At 47.8% G+C, this 25,966-nt stretch overlaps 1 long non-coding RNA gene across 2 annotated transcripts; it reads left to right on the top strand.

Annotated features, from left to right (window-relative positions):
• Nucleotides 1–1,233: 1,233 nt before the first annotated feature.
• LOC144946742 (uncharacterized) lies at nucleotides 1,234–25,966 on the top strand. 2 transcript variants are annotated; one of them, XR_013639943.1, is made up of 3 exons: nucleotides 1,234–1,321; nucleotides 3,158–3,358; nucleotides 25,560–25,966. It is a non-coding gene; the product is annotated as an uncharacterized LOC144946742 (long non-coding RNA). The 2 variants fall into 2 exon arrangements; XR_013639944.1 differs by lacking the exon at nucleotides 25,560–25,966 and adding an exon at nucleotides 4,832–4,913.

Genomic DNA, 25,966 nt, shown 5'->3' with positions numbered 1-25,966 from the left:
TAAAACATAATAAAACATAATAAAATATAATTTTATTATGTTTTATTTTTATTATTTTATTATTTCCATTCGACGTGACTTTACCGAAAGAACCAAGAAGATGAATCCCTGCAGCAGCGGCAGCAGCAGCAGCAGCAGCGGCGGCAGCTTCTGGCTCAGCTATCAAACAAAGACGGCGGTGACGGAAATCACGCGTCGCTGTCCGATGCGTCACCGTGGCCGTCTGGAACGCTCGTCGCCTCCCGATGTTAGCAAAGCCACCGCGAGCTCGTGCACTTTGAAATCATCGAGATCGACAAACGCATTTCTTCAGCAACTGCGTTCCGTGTGTTCAGTTTGTTTTTTTCCTTCCTCCGCACCTCCGATTAGCACGGTCGGCTCCGAACGGTGCGAAACAAGTTCAACATTCATGCAGTTGAACACGTGGGCTTTCGCGACGAATATTATCCATAATGGGGGTTTTTGTGTTAGATCGCGGGAATTGAAATGTGCCGTTAAACTCTGGCGGTCGCCTGATGGTGCTGCTTGTAATTACTGGCGAAACGTCGTACTCCGATTGTCAACGTTGTGGGTTTACTCTCCAATACACCGGTTAGTGCTGTACTCGTAACGAATTGTCACGTTCTGCTTACGTGACAAACCTTACCCATTGAAGGGTTTAACGACGCATCTATAAATTTCGATTTTAAGTTATCGTGACTGCAGGGATTAATCTTCTTGGTTCTTTAGGTAAAGTCACGTAGAAGGGGAATAATACAATAATAAGAATAAAACATAATAAAATAATTCAATTTCGATTTAAAGCTTTCGTGACTGCAGGGATTCATCTTCTTGGTTCTTTCGGTAAAGTCACGTAGAAGGGAAATAATAATACTATAATAAAAATAAAACATAATAAAATACAATTCTCACTTGTATTTTATTATGTTTCATTATCATTATTTTATTATTTCCCTTCTACGTGACTTTACCGAAAGAACCAAGAAGACGTATCTATATTTACGCGATCTTAACCCGAAAAAAAAACCTGTCATAGATACATTCCTACGTACGGTGCGAAAGAGGTTCAACATACATACACACACAGCCCAGACTTCCCCCTACTTCCCCTCCCTCTCACCATCATCACACCCTCCGAGGCTCGCTGCCCCCCCCCAATCTCCCGCTCTCTCCCTCTCTCGCTCCCTCCCTCTCCAACTTGCGTAACACTCTTGAACTCCGCCAGTTCTGAATTTCGCAACCATCGCCAAGCAGACGGAAGGGACTTAGCTCCGGTTAAGTTGGTAGATCGGGTGGTTGGTTGCAGTCTGGGTGTACACGCGTAAGTTCATGTGTACGTGTGTGTGTGTACGTGTGTGTGTGTGTACGTGTGTGTGTGTACTCGGAGCGCGTGACTGTAGAGAGCGCGGTTCTTGGAGCGATCAGCCCTACGCTGCGCTACGAACCCGGCGACCCGGGTTCGATTCCCGCTCACAGCCAACACCGGTGACGATTATCTGAACCGGTCCTGGGCCTCCCCTAGGTCGACTCAGCCTCAAACGAGTACCTGGTGCGGTGTGTAAACATCGCCACTGGGGAGACAAAGGCGGTCGAGCGTGGTGCTGGACACCTACCCCCTCGTGCGCCGTGCCGGCCTTCAAAGGTGCTGCTGCTCGCTAACATCACTTGCCCCAACAGTCTGTGCAGGCTATACGGGGGATCTTTGTCTTTGTGTGTACTACGTGCGTGTGAATGTAGGGAGCGGTTGGTTGTAGCGGTTAGCGGTTAGCGGTACGCTACGGACGATCCCGGCCACACGAGTTCGACTCCCGTTCACGGTCACCGACACCGTCTGACGTTTATCTGCTGGGCCTCTTCGAGGTCGACTTAAATGAGTGCCTGGCGCGGTGTGTAAACATCGCCACTGGGGAGACAAAGGCGGCCGGGTGTGGTGCTGGCCACCCACCCCCCTCGTGTGCAGTGCCGGCCTTCGTAGGCGCTGCTACTCGCGAACAGTGCTCGCCCCAAACAGTCTGTTAGGGCGATACGGGGAAATCTGTGCGTGTGTTGTGTGTTTGTGTCTGTGTTGTGTGTGGTGTGTTATGTATGTGTTGTGTGTGTGTGTTATGTATGTGTTGTGTTGTGATGTGTGTGTTGTGTGTGTTATGTGTGTTGTGTGTGTGTGTATTATATGTGTGTGTGTGTTATGTATGTGTGTTATGTGTGTGTGTTATGTGTGTGTTATGTGTGTGTGTTATGTGTGTGTTGTGTTGTGTGCGTGTGTTATATCTGTGTGTGTTATGTATGTGTTGTGTGTGTGTTATGTGTGTGTTATGTGTGTTATGTGTGTGTGTGTTATGTGTGTATGTGTGTGTATGTGTGTGATGTGTGTGTTATGTGTGTGTTATGTGTGTTATGTGTGTGTATGTGTGTGTTATGTATGTGTGTGATGTGTGTGTTATGTATGTGTGTGTGTTATGTGTGTGTGATGTGTGTGTCGAGGGTTGGTTTGGTTGTCGTTCAATGTGCAAATGCGTGAGTTAGTTTGTGTGTGTGCGCGCGCGCGTGTGTGTGTGTATGTGTGTGTATGCCCCAAAGAGTATGTTAAGGCGATACGGGGGATCTTTGTCCACCTAACGTGCTTGCGTGCCTTGCATCTCGCGTGTACTAAACGCGCCTGCTGGTGTGTCGTTCCCGTCTTAATAGGTGCTCGCAAACACCATGCTGTGCCGACAGACACGGCCTATGGAGGGGGCGGATCTGTGTGTTGGCTTTGCTGCGGCGTGTCCGTGTTGAGCTGGAGAGCGAGTTCCGTGCGCGTGTTATTGGTTAGCTGAAAAGGAATAGTCACCCGTGTATGTGTGTTCATGCGTGTGTGTGTGTTCATGCGTCTGTGTATTCATGCGTGTGTGTGTTCATCCGTGTGTGTGTTCATCCGTGTGTGTTCATGTGTGCGTGTTCATGTGTTTTGCGTGTTTATGCGCACCTGTGTTCATGCGCCTGTGTTCATGTGTGTGTGTTCATTTGTGTTTGTTGCTAATGCGCGCGCGTGTTCATGCGTGCATGTTCATGTGTATGTGCTCATTTGTATTGTGTGTTCATGCGCGCGTGTGTTAATGTGTCGGTGTATTCATGTATACGTGTTCATGTGTGTGTGTTCATGTGTGTGCGCGCCCAGTTCGAGTCGGGAACACGGCCAACATCAGTGGCTGCGAATGACATCTGAACCGATCCTGGGCCTCCCCTACAGGGTCCACTCGTCTTTCGAGCGAGCGCCTGTTGCAGTGAAACAAAAACACAACTCTGAGAAGACAAAGGCGGCCGGGAGCGACACCGGACACACCAGCCCATCATCGTCATCCGTGTCCGGCCTTCATAGGTACTCGCTAATAGCACTTGTCCCAAAAGTATGTTCAGCCTTTGCAGGGGATCTTTGTCTTTGTGTGCGCGTGTGTGTGTGTATATATATGTGTGTGTGTTTATGTATATATGTGTGTGTGTTTATATGTGTGTGTTTATATGTGTGCGTTTGTGCGTGCGTGTTTGTATGTATGTGTGTATACGTGTGTGTATATGCGTGCTCGTGTGTGTCAGTGTGTTCATGCGTGTGCTTGTGTGTGCATATGTTTGAGTGTGTGTAAATAAGTGCAATGTGTGTGTATATGCGTGCGTATGTGTGTGTCCATAATGTGCACATTCGAGTATATATGCGCGCGTGTGTTAATGCGTGTGCTTGTGTGTGTGTGTTAATGCGTGTGATTGTGTGTTAATGCGTGTGCGGTAGTGTAGTGGTTAGCGCGCTGCGCTATGAACCTAGCAACCCGGGTTCGATTCCCGCTCACGGCTAACACCAGTGACGATTATCTGAACCGGTCCTGGGCCTCCCCTAGGTCAACTCAGCCTGAAATGAGTACCTGGTGCGGTGTGTAAACATCGCCACTGGGGAGACAAAGGCGGTCGGGCGTGGTGCTGGCACCTATGAAGACCGTTCCGGCCTTCATAGGTGCTCGCTAACCACACTTGCCCCTACAGTCTGCTAAGGCTACACGGGGGATCTTTGATCTTTGTTAATGTGTGTGTTAATGCGTGTGTGTGTGTATGTTAATGCGTGTGCTTGTGTGTGTGTTTGTATATGGGGAGCGGTAGCGTAGCGGCTCACCCGTGCGGCCCGAGTTCGATTCTCGCTCACGGCCAACACCGGTGACGATTATCTGAACCGGTCCTGTGCCTCCCCTAGGTCGACTCGGCCTCAAATGAGTTCCTGTTATGCGGTGTAAACATTCCCTCTGGGGAGACAAAGGCGGACGGTGCGTGGTGCTGGCCACACCTCGTGTATTGTGCCGGTCGCCCTTCATGGCTGACTCGCGAACAGCACTTGCCCCAAAACTACATCGAGGCTACACGGGGGATCGGGGGGGGGGATCTTTGTCATTTGTTGTGTTGAGATTGTAATTTGTAGCCGTCGAATGTGCAACTTGGTTGTGTGTGTGGGTTGTGTGTGTGGGTTGTGTGTGTGGGTTGTGTGTGTGGGTTGTGTGTGTGGGTTGTGTGTGTGTGTGGGTTGTGTGTGTGTGTGGGTTGTGTGTGTGTGGGTTGTGTGTGTGTGTGGGTTGTGTGTGTGGGTTGTGTGTGTGGGTTGTGTGTGTGGGTTGTGTGTGTGTGGGTTGTGTGTGTGTGGGTTGTGGGTTGTGTGTGTGTGTGGGTTGTGTGTGTGGGTTGTGTGTGTGTGGGTTGTGGGTTGTGTGTGTGTGGGTTGTGGGTTGTGTGTGTGTGGGTTGTGGGTTGTGTGTGTGTGTGTGGGTTGTGTGTGACGACTCGTGTGTGTGGGTTGTGTGTGTGGGTGCGACTTTAGGATATTTGGGCTTCTTTATCCAGAGTCGTTCTTTCTCGTTTGCCGCTGCGAGGAGTCGTAACATGAAAACTTTTGACCAAGCAAACCTAAGTTCGGTGAGTGTCTTCTACAAACCGTGCATCTCACGCGCTCTGTGTGACCAATGATACGTCTTGTGGGCAGTGTTCATCTCTGTTGGTCTATGTGCCTACCATTCGTCTGTGGGTAATGTTACGTCTATGGGAAATGTATGTGTGTTGAACTTCTTTTGCACCGTACGTAGCCAATCGTGCTAATCGGTTAATCTATGGGCAGTGTTAGTCTATGGGCAGTGTTAGTCTATGGGCAATGTTAGTCTATGGGCAGTGTTAGTCTATGGGCAGTGTTAGTCTATGGACAATGTTGGTGTATGGGCAATGTAAGTCTATTGGCCGTGTTAGTCTATAAGCAATGTTAGTCTATGGGCAAAGTTAGTCTATGGGCAATGTGAGTCAATGGGCAATGTTAGTCTATGGGCAGTGTTAGTCTATGGGCAATGTAAGTCTATTGGCAGCGTATGTCTATGGGCAACGTTAGACTATGGGCAATGTTAGTCTATGGTCAGTGTTAGTCTATGGGCAGTGTTAGTCTATGGGCAATGTTAGTCTATGGGCAGTGTTAGTCTATGGGCAATGTTAGTCTATGGGCAGTGTTAGTCTATGGGCAGTGTTAGTCTATGGGCAATGTTAGTCTATGGGCAGTGTTAGTCTATGGGCAATGTTAGTCTATGGGCAGTGTTAGTCTATGGGAAGTGTTAGTCTATGGGCAATGTTAGTCTATGGGCAGTGTTAGTCGATGGGCAGTGTTAGTCGATGGGCAGTGTAAGTCTATGGGCAATGTTAGTCTATGGGCAGTGTAAGTCTATGGACAATGTTAGTCTATGGGCAGTGTTAGTCTATGGGCAATGTTAGTCTATGGGCAGTGTTAGTCTATGGGCAATGTTAGTATATGGGCAGTGTTAGTCTACGGGCAATGTTAGTCTATGGGCAATGTTAGTCTATGGGCAATGTTAGTCTATGGGCAATGTTAGTCTATGGGCAGTGTTAGTCTATGGGCAATGTTAGTCTATGGGCAGTGTTAGTCTATGGGCAATGTTAGTCTCTATATGAGCCGTGTCCGTTATCAGAGACGTGGCCTTCCCTCCACTGAGCTCTCCCCGCGATCTCCACTCATCAACTCGGCATCGGAAGCTCCTCCCAGATTTTCCTTTTCAAACCGGTAATCGATTCTGAAAACGGTTTATCGGTTCATCGTTTCCTCATAGACTGGCATAGAGACCCATAGACTGGCATAGAGACCCATAGACTGGCATAGAGACCCATAGACTGGCATAAAGACCCATAGACTGGCATAGAGACCCATAGACTGGCATAGAGACCCATAGACTGGCATAGAGACCCATAGACTGGCATAGAGATCCATAGACTCGCATAGAGACCCATAGACTCGCATAGAGACCCATAGACTGGCATAGAGACCCATAGACTGGCATAGAGATCCATAGACTGGCATAGAGACCCATAGAGACCCATAGACTGGCATAGAGACCCATAGACTGGCATAGAGACCCATAGACTGGCATAGAGACCCATAGACTGGCATAGAGACCCATAGACTGGCATAGAGACCCATAGACTGGCATAGAGACCCATAGACTGGCATATAGACCCATAGACTGGCATAGAAACCCATAGACTGGAATAGAGACCCATAGACTGGCATAGAGACCCATAGACTGGCATAGAAACCCATAGACTGGAATAGAGACCCATAGACTGGCATAGAGACCCATAGACTGGCATAGAGACCCATAGACTCGCATAGAGATCCATAGACTGGCATAGAGATCCATAGACTCGCATAGAGACCCATAAACTCACACACAGACCCATTGACTGGCATAGAGACCCAGATACTCACAGAGACACAGGAATGGTTCAGATAATCGTCAGTAGTGAATAGTGGCCGTGAGCGGGAATCGAACTCGGGTCGCTGGATTCGTAGTGCAGCGCGCTAACCGCTGCACCACCGCTCCCCATTACACACCCACACACTAAGCATGGCATATACTGTATTGTACATAAACGCATACAGAGTATATATACACACACACATCCACGGGATGCAAACATAGCAATATAATACTTACGCACTATAAACACATTGTATATTGACTATACATATATACACACACACATTCTACGTATACGTGAACGCAAATATTCACACGCCTAACGACTTGCTGTGCAACTCCGGTTAGCACGGTTGCGTACGTACGGTGCGAGAGAAGTTCAACACACACACGTCAGCCGTGGTTAATCCACTGCTGGATGAAGACCTCCCTCGGTCGCTATCGCCTCTGTGTCTATGTACACACACATGTACAGATAGATTTAACTATAAACCGATAACCGTTTTCAGAATCGGTTACCGGTTTTAGGCACGAACGCACCGATTGGACACGCGCGTTAAGAGACTAAGGCGCAGCCCCTGCAATTGCTGGCGGCAAAAAAAACAAGCGATGGCCATTTAACACGCCTAACAAAAAACTAAAACCGGTTATAAAAAATTGCGGTTACCGTTCATGCAAAAGAACGAACCGATATTGATAACCCTACAGGATACACAGTTTTTTAAATATATTTTTTTACTACACAACAACAGAACATATTTTTGGGTCTTTCGGTAAAGTCGCGTGGATAGAAAACATAACAAAAGTCTACATCACGACGTTTTGATCGCAACGCAAGCAACCGTCTTCAGGTGAAAAAAAAGACAACTTGGTTGCGTTGCGATCGAAACGTGGTGATTTTTTTTCCTATCTACGTGGCTTTACCGAAAGACCCAGAGAATATGAATTTCCCTGCAGTCACGAAAGCTTTAAGTCAAGATTGAACATAAACACTACACAGCACGCAAAGATATAAATACATGCACAGCACTCGACACTACATACAAAATACCTCCCCGTGTAGCCTCAACGGACATTCGGGGCAAGTGCTGAAGGGTGGGGTGGGGGGCAGCAACCACGCCCGACCGCCTTTGTCTCCCCAGTGGCGATGTTTACACACCGCTGCACCAATTGCTCATTTTAGGCTGAGTCGACCTAGGGGAGGCCCAGCACCGGTTCAGTTGAGAGTCGGCGCTACATATATACTGTACGCACACATACAGTATTTTACAATATATATACACACACACATACATTATGTTATAATATACACACACACACACGTTAGTACAGTGTAAAGTATATTTAAAATGTCAACTAGGACGACTTGCTCTCTGTAGATCTGTACTCACAGGAATAGTCCAAAGCGTAGAATATTTAATTTACACACACGCAGACGCATATTCCTAAAACGGGAAAACAGTGTTGTAACTCGTGCACTGGTGCACGATCATCATCATCAGCAGCATCATCATCAGCATCAACATCATCAGCAGCAGCATCATCAGCAGCAGCAGCATCATCATCATCAGCAGCAGCATCAGCAGCAGCATCATCATCATCAGCAGCAGCAGCATCAGCGAATACTATTATTTTATGGGAAACTTTTCATAGCCGTCATGACATCATGGGATTCAGTTGCGGTTTTAGGGAGGGCACGTATCATCTCCGGCTGACGATGATTGTATACGTGAATAATACAATGTGCATGATACACGTTTCCCCTTTTAGAGGGCGACTAATTCGTTTAATCCGGGATCTTCCCACTTTGACAGCCATGAACCCACTTGCTGAGTGAAGACCTCCCCGTGTCGGTCGGGTGGTCATACTTCACCACGATTGGTCATTGCGGGCTGGTGAATGCTGTGGTGGGGGGGGGGAGGGAGGGAGGGGAGGGGAGCGAGGGAGGGAGGGAGGGGAGGGGCGGGGAGGGGAGGGAGGGAGGGAGGGAGTGGAGGGAGGGGGAGGGGAGGGGGTGGAGGGGCTGTGTATAATCGGTGACGTTTCTAGCAGTGACCCTTCTTTATAGCAGCATGACCCTGGATTGTAGTTTTGACTTCTATGAGTTCCTGTAGCCGTGTGCGGCCAGTTAATTGATGTGATCACCTGTCGTATACTTTAAACTCCTATCGTGGTTTTTTTCGTATTGTTGTTGTTATAACGTTCTGACCCGCCTCTGTTGCGCATTTGTGTAACAATTTGTTCATAGCTCATCGGGATTCCTCCAGAACAAATATTTTTTCCTATTTTAAAGCAAATGTCAGGTGGTATTGCCGGGTGCGATTTGTAAAATATCTCCTAAATTGAGCTTTTGGATATTATTCAATATTGCTTGGGTTTTTAGAAAATCCCCGCATATCCCACGCAAAAAAAACCTATATCAATGTCCGAATTAAATTATTGATTTCCGCACGCGGTCAGGCGCGGCTGTCGTAATTACCTTGCGGTGACGTCACAGCACGTGAGCGATGACATCACAAAGGTGCAACGGTGTCATGGCGTGGGAGGCGCGGTGTGGCGCGGACATTCGAAGGAGACGTTACACAATTGTCCCGATTGTTTGTTTTGTTATTTATATTCGCCACAACGTCGAGTTATATATCACACAATCGGTACTTTAACGTCGAACTCGGACCCACCCATAGTATAACAGTCGTGTCAACCCACACGGTTTACCCCGTATTCTTGTACGAGGGAACTTGAGTTTTCAGGTCCATACTGCATACAGCCGTTTCAATATCGGCAAAACGCATTTTTTTTGTCAATTTGTTTGTGTTTCTTCCTTGTGATGGGACTCTTGTAGGATAAACGTTGAGATTGATATGGGCACGGGGTGACCACTAAGGTCTGAATTTGGTCTGTAATAAGGTAGGGCAGTGATAAGGGGTTGACAGGTATGTAGTGGTGAGTGCAGTGATGGTGAGTGTAGTAGTGGTGATTGTCTATTAGTTTGTCTTTCTCCATTGTGATGGGACTTTGGGGTAATCCATAAATGACGTCACGCGCAACTTTAAATATACACTACACTATACACTACATTATACACTACACTATACACTACACTATACACTACACTATACACTACACTACACACTACACAATACACTACACTATACAATACACTACACTATACACTACACACTACACTATACACTACACTACACTATACACTACACTATACACTACACACTACACTATACACTACACTATACACTACACTATACACTACACACTACACTATACACTACACACTAAACTACACTATACACTACACACTACACTACACTATACGCTGCACTATAATTTCACCTCTCTCTCTGAGTCGTTCCCTCTCTCTGAGTCGCCCTCTCTCTGAGTCGCACTCTCTCTCTGTCGTCCTTTCTCTCTGAGTCGTCCTCTCTCTCTCTGAGTCGTCCTCTCTGTCTGAGCCGTCCTCTCTCTGAGTCGTCCTTTCTCTCTCTCTCTGAGTCGTCATCTCTGTCTGAGTCGTCATCTCTCTCTGAGTCGTCCTCTCTCTCTCTGAGTCGTCCTCTCTCTCTGAGTCGTCATCTCTCTCTGAGTTGTCCTCTCTCTCTCTGAGTCGTCCTCTCTCTCTGAGTCGTCCTCTCTGTCTGAGTCGTCCTCTCTCTGTCTGAGTCACCCTCTCTCTCTGAGTCGTCCTCTCTCTCTCTCTGAGTCGTCCTCTCTCTCTGAGTCGTCCTCTCTCTCTCTGAGTCGTCCTCTCTCTCTGAGTCGTCCTCTCTCTCTCTGAGTCGTCCTCTCTCTCTCTGAGTCGTCCTTTCTCTCTGAGTCGTCCTCTCTGTCTCTAAGTCGTCCTCTCTGTCTGAGTCGTCCCCTCTCTCTCTTTCTCTCTGAGTCGCCCTCTCTCTCTGAGTCGTCCTCTCTCTCTGAGTCGTCCTCTCTCTCTCTGTGTCGTCCTCTCTCTGAGTCGTCCTCTCTCTCTGAGTCGTCCTCTCTCTCTCTGAGTCGTCCTCTCTCTCTGAGTCGTCCTCTCTCTCTCTGAGTCGTCCTCTCTCTCTGAGTCGTCCTCTTTCTCTGAGTCGTCCTCTCTCTCTGAGTCGTCCTCTCTCTCTGAGTCGTCCTCTCTCTCTGAGTCGTCCTCTCTCTCTGAGTCGTCCTATCTCTCTGAGTCGTCCTCTCTCTCTGAGTCGTCCTCTCTCTCTCTGAGTCGCCCTCTCTCTCTGAGTCGTCCTCTTTCTCTGAGTCGTCCTATCTCTCTGAGTCGTCCTCTTTCTCTGAGTCGTCCTTTCTCTCTGAGTCGTCCTCTCTCTCTGAGTCGTCCTCTCTCTCTGAGTCGTCCTCTCTCTCTGAGTCGTCCTCTCTCTCTGAGTCGTCCTCTCTCTCTGAGTCGTCCTCTCTCTCTCTGAGTCGCCCTCTCTCTCTGAGTCGTCCTCTTTCTCTGAGTCGTCCTATCTCTCTGAGTCGTCCTCTTTCTCTGAGTCGTCCTTTCTCTCTGAGTCGTCCTCTCTCTCTGAGTCGTCCTCTCTCTCTGAGTCGTCCTATCTCTCTGAGTCGTCCTCTCTCTCTGAGTCATCTTCTCTCTCTGAGTCGTCCTCTCTCTCTGAGTCGCCCTCTCTCTCTGTCGTCCTTTCTCTCTGAGTCGTCCGCCCTCTCTCTGAGTCGTCCTCTCTCTCTCTGAGTCGTCCTCTCTCTCTCTCTCTGAGTCGTCCTCTCTGTCTCTAAGTCGTCCTCTCTGTCTGAGTCGTCCCCTCTCTCTCTTTCTCTCTGAGTCGCCCTCTCTCTCTGTCGTCCTTTCTCTCTGAGTCGTCCTCTCTCTCTGAGTCGTCCTCTCTCTCTCTGAGTCGTCCTCTCTCTCTCTCTGAGTCGTCCTCTCTCTCTGAGTCGCCCTCTCTCTCTGTCGTCCTTTCTCTCTGAGTCGTCCGCCCTCTCTCTGAGGCGTCCTCTCTCTCCGAGTCGTCCTATCTCTCTCTCTGAGTCGTCCTCTCTCTCTGAGTCGCCCTCTCTCTCTCTCTGAGTCGTCCTCTCTCTCTGAGTCGCCCTCTCTCTCTCTGAGTCATCCTCTCTCTCTCGCTTAGAGAGTGAGGGGTGGACACTGCGCGACAGCGGCGCGTTACAAGTTGACAGCGCAGTCGTGTTATTATAAACTATTATCATTATTATTCTACAGGCCGCGTGGGGGATCTTTTCTCTTTGTTTCGTTCAAGAGTGCGGATTCAATTGACGACGCAGCTCTTAATTGGAAACACAGTCGCGCTCTCTCTCTCTCTCTGTCGCATGGCACAGCGTTTACCAATCATCAGACGAACGCGGCGCGTGCCGCTCACCCAATCAGCGCTCAGAGTTCGCGCTGCCACCCGCGCAGCGCAGTGACGAACGGAACGATACATTTTGGGGAGGGGGGGGGGGTGATGGGGGGTAATGGGGGGTGAGAGGGATATGGGGACGGTGATGGGGTTTGGTGATGTTGGGAGTTATGGGGATGGTGATAGGGATGGTGGGAGTAATGCAGATGGCGATGGTGGTGATGGTGGTGGCGATGCTGGTGGCGATGCTGGTGGTTGTGGTGATGATGGTGGTGGTGTTAATTATGGTGGTGATAATGGTGGTGTTGATGGTAGTGATGGTGTTGATGATGGTAGTAATGGTCCCAATTATGGTGATGATGATGGTAATGTTGATGGTAGTGATGGTGTTGATGATGGTAGTAATGGTCCCAATTATGGTGATGATGATGGTAATGTTGATGATAGTGATGGTGTTGATGATGGTAGTAATGGTCCCAATTATGGTGATGATGATGGTGATGTTGATGGTAGTGATGGTGTTGATGATGGTAGTAATGGTCCCAATTATGGTGATAATGGTGGTGTTGATGGTAGTGATGGTGCTGATGATGGTAGTAATGGTCCCAATTATGGTGATAATGGTGGTGTTGATGGTAGTGATGGCGTTGATAATGGTAGTAATGGTCCCAATTATGGTGATGATGATGGTGATGTTGATGGTAGTGATGGTGTTGATGATGGTAGTAATGGTCCCAATTATGGTGATAATGGTGGTGTTGATGGTAGTGATGGTGTTGATGATGGTAGTAATGGTCCCAATTATGGTGATAATGGTGATGTTGATGGTAGTGATGGTGTTGATGGTGGTAGTAATGGTCCCAATTATGGTGATAATGGTGGTGTTGATGGTAGTGATGGTGTTGATGGTGGTAGTAATGGTCCCAATTATGATGATGATGATGGTGATGTTGATGGTAGTGATGATGTTGATGATGGTAGTAATGGTCCCAATTATGGTGATGATGATGGTGATGTTGATGGTCGTGATGGCGGTGAAGGTGGTGATAATGGTGGTAGTGCTGCTGGTTGTGCTTATGATGGTGTTGATGGTAGCGGTGATGGTGATGGCTGGGTGGTAGCGTTGATGGGGGATGGGAGCCGTAAGTGACAGGGCTGGAGATGCAGGCACGTGGGGGGTGAGGGGGGGGTTAGGGGTGGGGGGGTGGGGGGCTGCGCTCAGCTACCGGGGGTCAAAGTCCAGCGGGGAGCCAACGCAGGCCCCATTACGCGGCAGCATGGAGAACGAGTGGCACGTGAGTCTCTTGCCATCGTCATCATCACCATCATCATCCTCTACATCACCGCCTTCAATTCACTGCTGGATGAAGGCCCCCCCACCCCATCTACCCGCCTGCCCGAGCTTCGTCGAAACGAAACTCGACGCATTCGCCCGTGGCCATTGTGATGGGTGCGGGATTAAACTTGGTCAGATTTTTGTTTTTATGCCTGCGGAGAAAAGGTTTCAGGACCGGATCCGAGTCGGCAGGTTGTTCGCCCACTGCTACTCAGGCTGTGGGTGGGTGGTCTTCGCACTGTGTGTGTGGGTGGGTTAGTTTGACCATACTTCACCACTTCCCCGGGACCGCTGGCAGGCTAGAGTTGGTGAACGGGTCCAGACACCGCGGCAGGGAGTCGATCTCGGATTTTCGGCTATCCGTGGTCGCGGGGAGGTCGCTGAAATCGCTGCGGGCTCCCCCCACCACCCCGCCCCCCGCGGTCGCTCGCTCCGTCGATTTGTTGGAGGGAAAAGGTTGAAGGTCGTGAGCTTGCATTTGAAGCCGGGACTCAACAGCACGGCGGAGTGCTGGAAGGATTGAGTTCAGTTTTATGTCGTTCAAAGTAAAATCAAAACAAACGTCTTTTAAAAAAACAATATATATATAAACGAAGGCACGCGCCAGTTCTTCATGAATCTAAACACCTAAAAAGCGAATTAATCAACGCTTTGCAGTTACGTCAAGGCCCGTTGCCCGAAACGTCGCCTAACCGTCAACGTCGCTCGTGCAACCGGCACACGAAGCGCTCAGAGGCGCCGTCGTTTGTCTCGCGGGTGTCATCAGACCGAGCGCAGCCAGCGACACGAACTGGGCGACCACGAGACGAAGCCAGGGTGCGATTCGTTGGACGTGCGCAGTGATGAAAACACGAGAGTCCGGGCTGCGGGGTGTTGCACTCTTAGGTTTAATCGGTAAAGTCACGTGGGTAAAACATTAAAATTAATAAAAGTTAAATAAAATAAAAATCACGACGTTTCGGAGGCAACACAAGCTTCCGTCTTCAGGTGGAACCGTCACAGCCACGACAGCTGTATCAAGTGATACCTCAAGACGGAAGCTTGTGTTGCCTCCGAAACGTCGTGATTTTTATTTTATTTAACTTTTATTAATTTTAATGTTTTACCTACGTGACTTTACCGAAAAAACCTAACAATATGAATCCTTGCAGTCACGAAAGCTTCACATCTATAAAGAATACTCTTAGGTTTTTTCGGTAAAGTCACGTGGGTAAAAAATGAAATAAAAAATTAATAAAAGTAATGATAGAAATAAAATAATAAAAATCACGACGTTTCGGAGGCAACACAAGTCTCCGTCATCAGGTGGGACCGTCACAGCCAGATTTGCTGTATCAAGTGAACTTGTATTCATGAACTTGTATCTTGGAATTTTTTCCTCGCTTGATGCGGTAATTTTAGCTGTGACGGTCCCACCTGATGACGGAGACTTGCGTTGCCTCCGAAACGTCGTGATTTATTATTATTTTATTTATATTATTCTACTTTTATAAATTTTAATTTATATTTTTGTACCCACGTGACTTTACCGAAAAAATCACGACGTTTCGGAGGCAACTCAAGCTTCCGTCTTCATGATGGAAGCTTGTGTTGCCTCCGAAACGTCGTGATTTTTATTGTTTTATTTTTATTAATTTGATTTCATTTTTTACCCACGTGACTTTACCGAAAAAAACTAAGAGCATGAATCCTTGCAGTCACGAAAGCTTCAAATCTAGAATGAGGGTGTTGTGTTGACGCGGCACGATTGATAGGGAGTAGCGAAGAGGTCCCCCCCCTGCCCCCATTCCCCCCTCCCCCCCTCCCCCCATCCCCCCCATCCCCCCATCCCTCCCTCGCCGCGAGCGATGAGAGTGACGGGGGATTGCGACTGCGAGGGGCTTCTGATGGCGAGTTGCTGAGTGGAGATCGTGGGGAGAGCTGAGCGCAGGGAAGGCCACGTCTCTGATAACGGCACGGCTCAAAGAGAGAGAGAGATACACTGACATTGCCCATAGACTAACATTGCCCATATATTAACATTGCCTATAGACTAACATTGCCCATAGACTAACACTACCCATAGATTAACATTGCCCATAGATTAACATTGCACATAGACTAACACTGCCCATAGACTATAACTTCACATAGACTAACATTGCCCATTGGCTAACATTGTCCATAGATTAACATTTCCCATATACTAACATTACCCATAGACTAACATTGCCCATAGACTAACATTGTCCATAGACTATCATTGCCCATAGACTAACATTGCCCATAGACTAACACTTCCCATAGACTTACATTACCCATAGACTAACACTGCCCATATACTAACACTGCCCATAGACTTACATTACTCATAGACTTATATTACCCATAGACTAACACTGCCCATAGACTAACATTGCCCATAGACTAACACTTCCCATAGACTTACATTACCCATAGACTAACACTTCCCATAGACTTACATTACCCATAGACTAACACTGCCCATAGACTAACATTACCCATAGACTAACATGGCACAAAGACTAAAATTGCCCCAGAAAAGTGCTTTATACAACTGCCAACGCAGCAGCAGCAGCAGCATCATCACCAAAATCAGAATCCAAAATCTTTATTTAGCCGTGTTGCTAGCTGGTGACCTACCCATCTCAGAGGCATCGACCGGTTTCAACATTTCAGCGTCGCATCAGTAGGCTGGCCCAAAAGCCAGGAAAAACGAGGTCATTATACGTTGTTTATATCGCACATGTTCCCATTTCCATTAATACGTGAGACGTTAATTTTCTCATGAAATGAATTAGGGACTTGCGCGTATTCTTCCCCATATTTGTTGCTACCTACGATTAATGAATTGGAGGGTGGCCCGAAATGCAGGGCACATGGGGTTAATTAAAACTCACTTGAAGAAATCTCACGGCGTTATTTCATGGACGTTAACCAATGTGCAAGCCGACGGCAATTGACACGCGTGGATTATGCGTGAATTCTCGTTCAGGAAATGAATTTAGGATTTTAAAAAAAGATTCTAGATTTGACCTTCGAGCATTGATCAATGCTGGTTTAAGTCTCAAATCATTCGGGGTTCTTCTTCGGCGAAGTTTTTGCCAATAGATAAAATATGAATTTCAAGAATAAGCGATTACAAAGAGTTTTAAATTCCAGCGTCAATGCAAGTTCTCCCCGCGGTCGCGTGGCTATTTCTCCAGGCTCTCCGGGTTTTCCCCTCCACATTTAGACACAACATCAGGCGTTCCGAGTATTTTGGCTGCTACAAATGCCCACGTGGTGATGACAAGCCCACTTCGTTGAGCTATCATCTGTGACAGCCACGTCGCTTCTGAATAAAGAGCTACGTAGACCTGTAGACCTTACGTGGTAAAATGAAAAAACAATAGTTTATCTTCTTGGTTCTTTCGGTAAAGTCACGTAGAATGGAAATAATAAAATAATAAAAATAAAACAATACAATAATTCTCACGACGTTTCGGCCACAACGCAAGCAGCCGTCCTCGGGTGAAGAACAGGGCTGTCGAGAAGACAAAGTCTGAATGAACCAAGAAGATGAATCCCTGCAGTCACGAAAGCTTTCAATCGAAAAACAATAGTTTAGTTTAATTTTAAATGAAATAACCCTACGTGTCCTGACTTTCAAGCCATCCTGTACATTGTTATTGACAATGTTTCGACACTAATGATCACCTTAGCTTCTGCGGGTTACATAAGTCTGTGGGTTTTATTATTCTGGTGTTGGGCGGTAGCTATTTCGAGTAGAGGATTATAGCTCGTGCTGAGTGGAAATTCCACATTTTTTTTTAACCGCGGGGGAGGCCTAATGAAGGATGATCAACTCGAATGATTGCAGAACAAATTGGTATCCGTTTATCGGCCCCCCGGAGTGATGATAATAATAATTCTTGCTTCTGCCGACGTTGATGCTGAAGATGTTGATTGAGTGATGACGATGACAGCTGCTGCTTCTGCAGATGATCACTATGGTGATTGCTGCTTCTGATGAATCGTGTTACTGCTAATGATGATGATTACTGTTGCTGATGATGATGATTACTGCTGCTGATGATGATTACTGCTGCTGCTGATGATTACTGCTGCTTCTGCAGATGATCACTGTGGCGATTGCTGCTGCTGATGAATTGTGTTACTGCTGCTGCTGATGATTACTGCTGCTGATGATGATTACTGCTGTTGATGATGATTATTGCTGCTGCTGATGATGATGATTACTGCTACTGCAGATGATCACTATGGTGATTGCTGCTGCTGATGAATCGTGTTACCGCTGATGATGATGATTACTGCTGCTGCTGATGATGATTACTGCTGCTGATGATTACTGCTGCTGCTGATTACTGCTGCTGCTGATGAATCGTGTTACTGCTGCTGCTGATGATGATGATTACTGCTGCTGCTGATGAATCGTGTTACTGCTGCTGATGATGATGACTACTGCTGCTGATGATGACTACTGCTGCTGATGATTATTACTGCTGCTGATGATAATTACTGCTGGTGATGATGATGATGATGATTACTGCTGCTGATGATGATTACTGCTGCTGATGATGATTACTGCTGCTGCTGCTGCTGATGATGATTACTGCTGCTGATGATGATTACTGCTGCTGATGGTTCCGCAATCCAACCCATGGATCCATTATGATCGTGACCTTTAGTTACTTACGGTTAAAAGCGAGCGTGAATAATCAGTCTCTTTGTCATCCCACTGCTGGATGAGGGCTTTTACCCGCCGTGCAGTCATGGAGGCTGATGGACCGTCCTTCACCACGGCTGGTGAGCGCGTGCTCATGATGTAGTTGATCACCCCGAGCTCTCATTACTCTGGTAGTGCGTTGTCTTTGAACTGTGCGCCTTTTGGCGTCATCTGGTCGAACACCATATGAGACGTTGGCTCCAAAGAAAGCTGTCTCTGGTGTGGACCAATCAGTTTCAAAGACAATGCATACGTTACCGGAGTATTGTTTTTTGTTTGCATTTGACTGCAAGTATTGCGGTTAATGTAAACATGATTCCTTGCAAAAAGTGTCAGTTTTGTTGCCAGAAAAAAGGGGAAAAACCCTATTAGTACGATATGGGATGTTTATAGATGTCACCTGCTCGCTAACTATATAAATGTGTCGTTAACACCCGCCACCACCCGACACAGCCAACTGGTAAGGGTTGTCACGTAAACAGAACGTGGCCAATTCGTCACTAGTACAGCACTAGTGTGTAGTGTATAGTGTCGTGTATAGTGTAGTGTATAGTGTAGTGTATAGTGTATTATACTAGTACAGCACTAGTGTGTAGTGTATAGTGTCGTGTATAGTAGTGTAGTGTATAGTGTAGTGTATAGTAGTGTAGTGTATAGTAGTGTAGTGTATAGTGTAGTGTATAGTGTAGTGTATAGTAGTGTATAGTGTAGTGTATAGTGTAGTGTGTAGTGTATAGTGTAGTGTAGAGTTGTGTAGTGTATAGTGTAGTGTATAGTAGTGTATAGTGTAGTGTATAGTGTATAGTATAGTGCATAGTAGTGTAGTGTATAATGTAGTAGTGTATAGTGTAGTGTATAGTAGTGTAGTGCATAGTGTAGTGTATTGTGTAGTGTAGTGTATAGTGTAGTGTATAGTAGTGTATAGTGTAGTGTATAGTATAGTGCATAGTAGTGTAGTGTATAATGTAGTAGTGTATAGTGTAGTGTATAGTAGTGTAGTGTATAGTGTAGTGTATTGTGTAGTGTATAGTGTAGTGTATAGTAGTGTAGTGTATAGTAGTGTATAGTGTATAGTAGTGTATAGTGTAGTATACTAGTACAGCACACCGGTGTGTTGGAGAGCCAAGCCACAACATTTACAATCTGAGTACTCAGATTCTAAATGTTGTGGCTTGGCTCTCCGATACAACATTTACAATCTGAGTACTCAGTGCTGTACTAGTGACGAATTGCCCACGTTCTGTTTACGTGACAACCCTTACTAGTTGGCTGTGTCGGGTGGTGGCGGGTTTTAACGACACATTTATTGTACGCGATCTCACCCAAACACATGATATTTGTCGCGAAAGCCTCCGATGTGGTAAACTGCTCGCTAACTATTTTTGTTTGTCATTTCACCAGGTAAATTCCCATGAAGCTATGTAGCTCTTTTTCAGAAGCGATCTGGCCACGAATGATACATCAACAAAGTGGCTTATCGCGTGCACATTTATAGCAGCCAAATACTCGCACGCCGATTCTAAATATGGAGGGAAAAACCAGAAGATCCGGAGAAAAATCCACGTGACCACGGGGAGAGAGAGAGAGACACCGCAAACTCCAAATATACAACAGGCGTCAAGGTCGGGATCGAACCCACGATTTCCTGCACACCAGGCGAGGTAGTTAACATCTCCTAGCCACCGTGATGATGATGAGAGAGAGAGAGAGACACGCAAACTCCAAATATACAACAGGCGTCAAGGTCGGGATCGAACCCACGGTTTCCTGCACACCAGGCGTGGCCGGGAATGTAACGCGACGCAGAGTGCAAGACCAGTGAGTGCGCTATGAACCTGGCGACCCCTCAACTGGGTTCGAATCCTGGTCACGGCTAACATCACGGGAGCGCCGCGGTGGCTAGGAGATGTTAACTACCTCGCCTGGTATGCAGGAGGTCGTGGGTTCGATCCCGACATTGACGCTTGCTGTATATTTGGAGTTTGCGTATCTCTCTCTCATCATCACTATCATCATCACGGTGGCTAGGAGATGTTAACTACCTAGCCTGGTGTGCAGGAGGTCGTGGATTCGATCCCGATTTTGACCCCTGCTGTATATTTGGAGTTTGCGTGTCTCTCTCTTTCATCATCATCACAGTGGCTAGGAGATGTTAACTACCTCACCTGGTATACAGGAAATCGTGGGTTCGATCCCGACATTGACGCCTGCTATATATTTGTAGTTTGCGGTGTCTCTCTCTCATCATCATTATCATCATCACGGTGGCTAGGAGATGTTAACTACCTCGCCTGGTATGCAGGAAATCGTGGGTTCCACCCCGACTCTGACGCCTGTTGTATATTTGTAGTTTTCGGTGTCTCTCTCACCCCGTGGTCGCGTGGATTTTCCTCCGGGTCCTCCTGGGTTTTCCCTCCGAATGTAGAATCAACATCGCGCGTTCAGATGATTTGGCTGCTTTCAACAATTCCGCGTGGTGATGGTGAGTCCACTTCGTTGAGCTATCAAGTGCGGCCAGGTCGCTTCTGAAAAAAACCTACACAGCTCAGTGGAGTGGGGTTGGGGCCTTACCTGGTTAAATAAAAAAATAGTTTAATGTTTAGTTTATCAGTGGCGGCGAGTGATAGATGCCGTAATCTGTGATAACCGGGTCCTGGGGCTACGTCCATCAGGACAAGCCTCGCGGTAACCGACTTGGTGAAGTGTGAGAGAGGGGAGGCTTTAATGCGCCACTCGCAATTACTACCCACTGAGATTAGCGCAGTGCGCTAACCGTTGCGCCACCGCTCCAACCCTGAAGGGGCTTTGAACACCGTCAATTAATTTCCATCCGCGATGAGTGATGAGATCAGAGGAGGGCAGGATTGCGACACCCTCGCTAGCGTCCGACTGATATATATTTAAATACTTACGTTGCTGTATTCCGTCTGAAAATAAAATCCAAAGGGCGGCATTTATATTCACAGGGATATCGTAATCACTCGAAGATCCACTGCTCCGCTTTCACAACCTTTAATCTACCAGCGGCACCTGCAAAGCGGGACGTGGGGTGGGGTGGGGGGCACCACGATACGTGCCCCGTGTCCCTCGTGTGTGGGAGCGGGGGGCAGTGGACGATTACTTGAACCGCTCCTAGGCTATCCCCTAGGTCGACTCAGCCTCAAATGAGCGCCCGGTGTGCCGTTTCTTGTTCTCACCTCCCCCCCCCCACCAGCACCTTCGATTAGCACGGTGCGATAGAAGTTCAACACGGATACATAAATACGTACGAACCTGTCTTGGGCCTCCCCTAGGTCGACTCAGCCTCAAATTAGTACCTGGCGCGATGTGCAAACATCGTCACTCGGGAGACAAAGGCGGCCGGGCGTGGTGCTGGCCACCCACCCCCTCGTGTGCCGTGCCGGCCTTCATAGGTGCTGCTCGCTAACAGCACTTGCCCCTACGGTCTAGTTCAGGCTATAACGGGAGATCTTTGTTCTTTGTTTCTGAGTGTGTGTCTTTGTGCGATGAGTTGTGGCGCTGTCAGCTGTACGTTGGCAACCCCAGTTGAATTCCCGATCACGGCCAACATCATTGGCGACATGTCATCAACCTTGCCTCGCACGCCGGAGTGCATGGGCTCGATCCCGGACCCTGACGATGCCTGTCATGTTTGGAGTTCGCGTGTTTTTTTTGTATCTCCATGTTCTGTACAGTTGGAGTGTGTGTTAGTGTGTTAGTTTGTGTGAGCCAGTGTGTGAGTGCTGGTCTGTGTGAGTGAATGTGTGTGAGTCTCTTAAGGCTCATAAGGGGGATCTCGTTGGTGTGTAAGTGAGAGTGAGAGCCAGTTAGTTAGTCTGTGTGAGTGAGTGAGTTTGTCTGTGTGAGTGAGAGTGATTTAGTTAGTCTGTGTGAGTTAATCTGTGTGAGTGAGTCTGTATGAGTGTGAGTTTGTCTGTGTGAGTGAGTTTGTCTGTGTGAGTGAGTTAGTCTGTGTGAGTGAGTGAGTTTGTCTGTGTGAGTGAGAGTGAGTTAGTTAGTCTGTGTGAGTTAATCTGTGTGAGTGAGTCTGTATGAGTGTGAGTTTGTCTGTGTGAGTGAGTTAGTCTGTGTGAGTGAGTTAGTCTGTGTGAGTGAGAGTGAGTTAGTTAGTCTGTGTGAGTGAGTTAGTCTGTGTGAGTTAGTCTGTGTGAGTGAGTGAGTCTGTGTGAGTGAGTCTGTGTGAGTGTGTGAGTGAGTGTGAGTTAGTCTGTGTGAGTGAGTGTGTGTGAGTGAGTGTGTGTGAGTTAGTCTGTGTGAGTGAGTGTGTGTGAGTGAGTGTGTGTGAGTGAGTGTGTGTGAGTGTGTGAGTGAGTGTGAGTTAGTCTGTGTGAGTGAGTGTGTGTGAGTGAGTGTGTGTGAGTGAGTGTGTGTGAGTTAGTCTGTGTGAGTCTGTGAGTGTGTGTGTGAGTGTGTGAGTTAGTCTGTGTGAGTGAGTGTAAGTAAGTGAGAGTGAGTGAGTGTGAGTGAGTTAGTCTGTGTGAGTGAGTGTGTGAATAAGTGAGAGTGAGTGAGTGTGAGTGAGTTAGTCTGTGTGAGTGAGTGTGAGTGAGTTAGTCTGTGTGAGTAAGTGAGAGTGAGTGAGTGTGAGTGAGTGAGAGTGAGTGAGTGAGTCTGTGTGAATGAGTGTGAGTGAGTGAGTCTGTGTGAGTGTGTGTGAGTGAGTGACAGTGAGTGAGTCTGTGTGAGTGAGTCTGTATGAGTGTGAGTGTGTGAGTGAGTGAGTGTGAGTTAGTCTGTGTGAGTAAGTGAGAGTGAGTTAGTCTTTGTGAGTGAATGAGTCTGTGTGAGTGTAAGTGAGTGAGTTAGTCTGTGTGAGTAAGTGTGAGTGAGTTAGTCTGTGTGAGTGAGTCAGTCTGTGTGAGTGAGTGAGTTAGTCTGTGTGAGTGAGTGTGAGTAAGTGAGTTCGTCTGTGTGAGCGAGTCTGTGTGAGTGTGAGTGAGTCTGAGCGAGTCTGTGTGAGTGTGAGTGAGCGAGTCTGTGTGAGTGTGAGTGAGTGAGTCTGTGTGAGTGAGTGAGTCTGAGCGAGTCTGTGTGAGTGTGAGTGAGTGAGTCTGTGTGAGTGAGAGTGAGTGAGTGTGAGTGAGTGAGTCTGAGTGAGTGAGTGTGAGTGAGAGTGAGTGTGAGTGAGTGAGTCTGTGTGAGTGAGAGTGAGTGAGTGTGAGTGAGTGAGTCTGAGTGAGTCTGTGTGAGTGAGAGTGAGTGTGAGTGAGTGAGTCTGTGTGAGTGAGTGTGAGTGAGTCTGAGCGAGTCTGTGTGAGTGTGAGTGAGTGAGTCTGTGTGAGTGAGAGTGAGTGAGTGTGAGTGAGTGAGTCTGAGTGAGTGAGTGTGAGTGAGAGTGAGTGAGTCTGTGTGAGTGAGTGTGAGTGAGTGTGAGTGAGTGAGTCTGAGTGAGTGAGTGTGAGTGAGAGTGAGTGAGTCTGTGTGAGTGAGAGTGAGTGAGTGTGAGTGAGTGAGTCTGAGTGAGTGAGTGTGAGTGAGAGTGAGTGAGTCTGTGTGAGTGAGTGTGAGTGAGTGTGAGTGAGTGAGTCTGTGTGAGTGAGTGAGTGTGAGTGAGTGAGTCTGTGTGAGTGTGAGTGAGTGAGTGTGAGTGAGTCTGTGTGAGTGAGTAAGTGAGAGTGAGTAAGTCTGCGGGATAGGTGTTCGTGCTACCACCCCCTCGTAACCCACGCGCCGATCTATCAATAGGCGCTCGCTAACAGCGCGTGCTGGCTACACGTGGCCTCTTTGTGTGTTTGTTTGCTGTTGCACGTGCCGGTATTACGACACAGGGTTCAAGGCGGGGTGAGTAGGGTGTGAGTAGGGTGTGAGTAGGGCGGGTGAGTTGGGGGTGAGTAGGCGGGGGGGGGGGCAGGGAACGAGGTGAGTGGTGAGTGAGGTGTGAGTGGAGGTGAGGGGACGGGTGAGCAAGGGGTGAGTGGGGGTTAGGTGAGGAGTGAGTGGAGGTGTGAGTGGTTATGAGTGTGTGGGGTTAGTAGGGGTGTGAGTGAGTGAGGGGAGGGGTGAGTGGGTGGGTCATGGTGATGACCTGTGAGTGAACCCACGCGCCACACGTGACTCACGGTGCAGAGCGGTCAAGGTGTGTCTCAAACGAGTACCTGGCGCGGTGTGTCAACATCGCCGCTAGGGAGACAAAGGCGGCCGGGCGTGGTGCTGACCACCCACCCCCTCGTGTGCCACAGTGCCGGCCTCCAAAGGAGTTGCGCGAACGGCACTTGCCCTAACATTCCGCGAAGGTTACGCGGGGGATCTTTGTCTTTTTAATTCGTGCATTGGGTTCAAGAGCTGGAGTCGAACTTGGATGTGAGCCCTGCGGTCGTTCCCGGCCACGGGACCCGCCTTTAGGTCATCACTCCACCCCCCCCTCGTGTGTCGTACCGGCCTTAATAGGCGCTCGCTAACAATGTTGGTTAGAAGCAGTGCCGCATTATTCTATTAGCAAAAGTAGCTACATGTGTAGTAGCTACATGTGTAGTAGGATCGGGAACGAACCCACGACCTCCTGTACACCAGGCGAGGTAGTTAACATCTCCTAGCCACCGTGATGATGATGAGAGAGAGAGACACGCAAACTCCAAATACACAGCAGCAGGCGTCAAGATCGGGAACGAACCCACGACCTCCTGTAGACCAGGCGAGGTAGTTAACATCTCCTAGCCACCGTGGCCACTCGACGCTTACGCTGGAAATTACATCCAGAATCCCGATTGCTTACAACAACAAAAACCCCAAAGGTCAATTGCTATCGTAATTTGTCCAGGCGGTGACGACAGCTCGGATCGATTGGCTCCGACGTCGGGTGGTGGAGGGTTCTGGGGGAAAAAAAAACAACTTACTAAAATTGACATGAAATAACCACGCGATCATCTAATCCCAGCAAAGAAAAACTAAAGACTAAAATTGACATTATACAACCACGCGATCACCTAATCCCAGCAAAGAAAAAAAACACAAAACGAATTATGACTCGTGTTATATATTGGTGGCGAAAGCCTACATGTGAATTGAAGCAAATGTGCTCAACCGTAATGATTATTCATTACTTTAACAAGTGGTAGGAGGCTTTCGTGATCAATGTTATCCATACTAGATTTGTATTGCTTGGGTTAGATCGCCTGAATATAAATGTGTCGTTAAACTCGCCACCACCCGACACGGCAATTAGTGAGGTTCGTCACGTGAAAAGAACGTGCCAATCAAGCTACTACTTCAGCACACACCGGTTGCGTGTTAGAGGAGAGTAACCCCACACAACATTTAATAATTTGAGTAAGGGTGGTGGCGGGTTTTACGACACATTTTATATTTACGCGACCTCCCCCCCCTTTTCCCCAAAAAAACCCCTATTATTATTGATGATTAATTACGATTAATCACAATTAGTAATCATATTTGTTTATTTATTTTCACAGGTTTGACGACGATCCCATCGAAGACCCCCCCCAACCCACCGTGTCATCCGGTTCCCGGGGAGGACGGAGTGAGATTTAAATTTCCGCACCGAATTCTCCGACTTTCAACTCAAATTCCATCCTGAAAATAAATGTTCTACACCACACACACAAAATCTTATTTTTTTCATGCATTGTTAAAATGCCACCGATATCATCAACCGTCTGATCTCACCACGCAAAAAAACAACAACAACAAATAAGGTTTAAGTTTAGCTTTCTGTTAAACGCCTTGGGGGTAGGCACACACACGGGTTAAAGCGCAGCTCCTGAAATCGCCTGCTTGCGTCAGTGCTGGAGAAAGTGGCCACTAGAGGCCGTACTACAGGGCCTCTCTAGATAGATTGTTGTTGTTGTGATGTTCTTAC

The sequence above is a fragment of the Lampetra fluviatilis genome, chromosome 42 (assembly GCF_964198595.1).
Source record: "Lampetra fluviatilis chromosome 42, kcLamFluv1.1, whole genome shotgun sequence".
Classification (NCBI taxonomy): Eukaryota; Metazoa; Chordata; class Hyperoartia; order Petromyzontiformes; family Petromyzontidae; genus Lampetra; species Lampetra fluviatilis.
The sequence above is the reverse complement of the archived record's forward strand: the minus strand, read 5'-3'. Positions and strand labels throughout refer to the sequence as shown.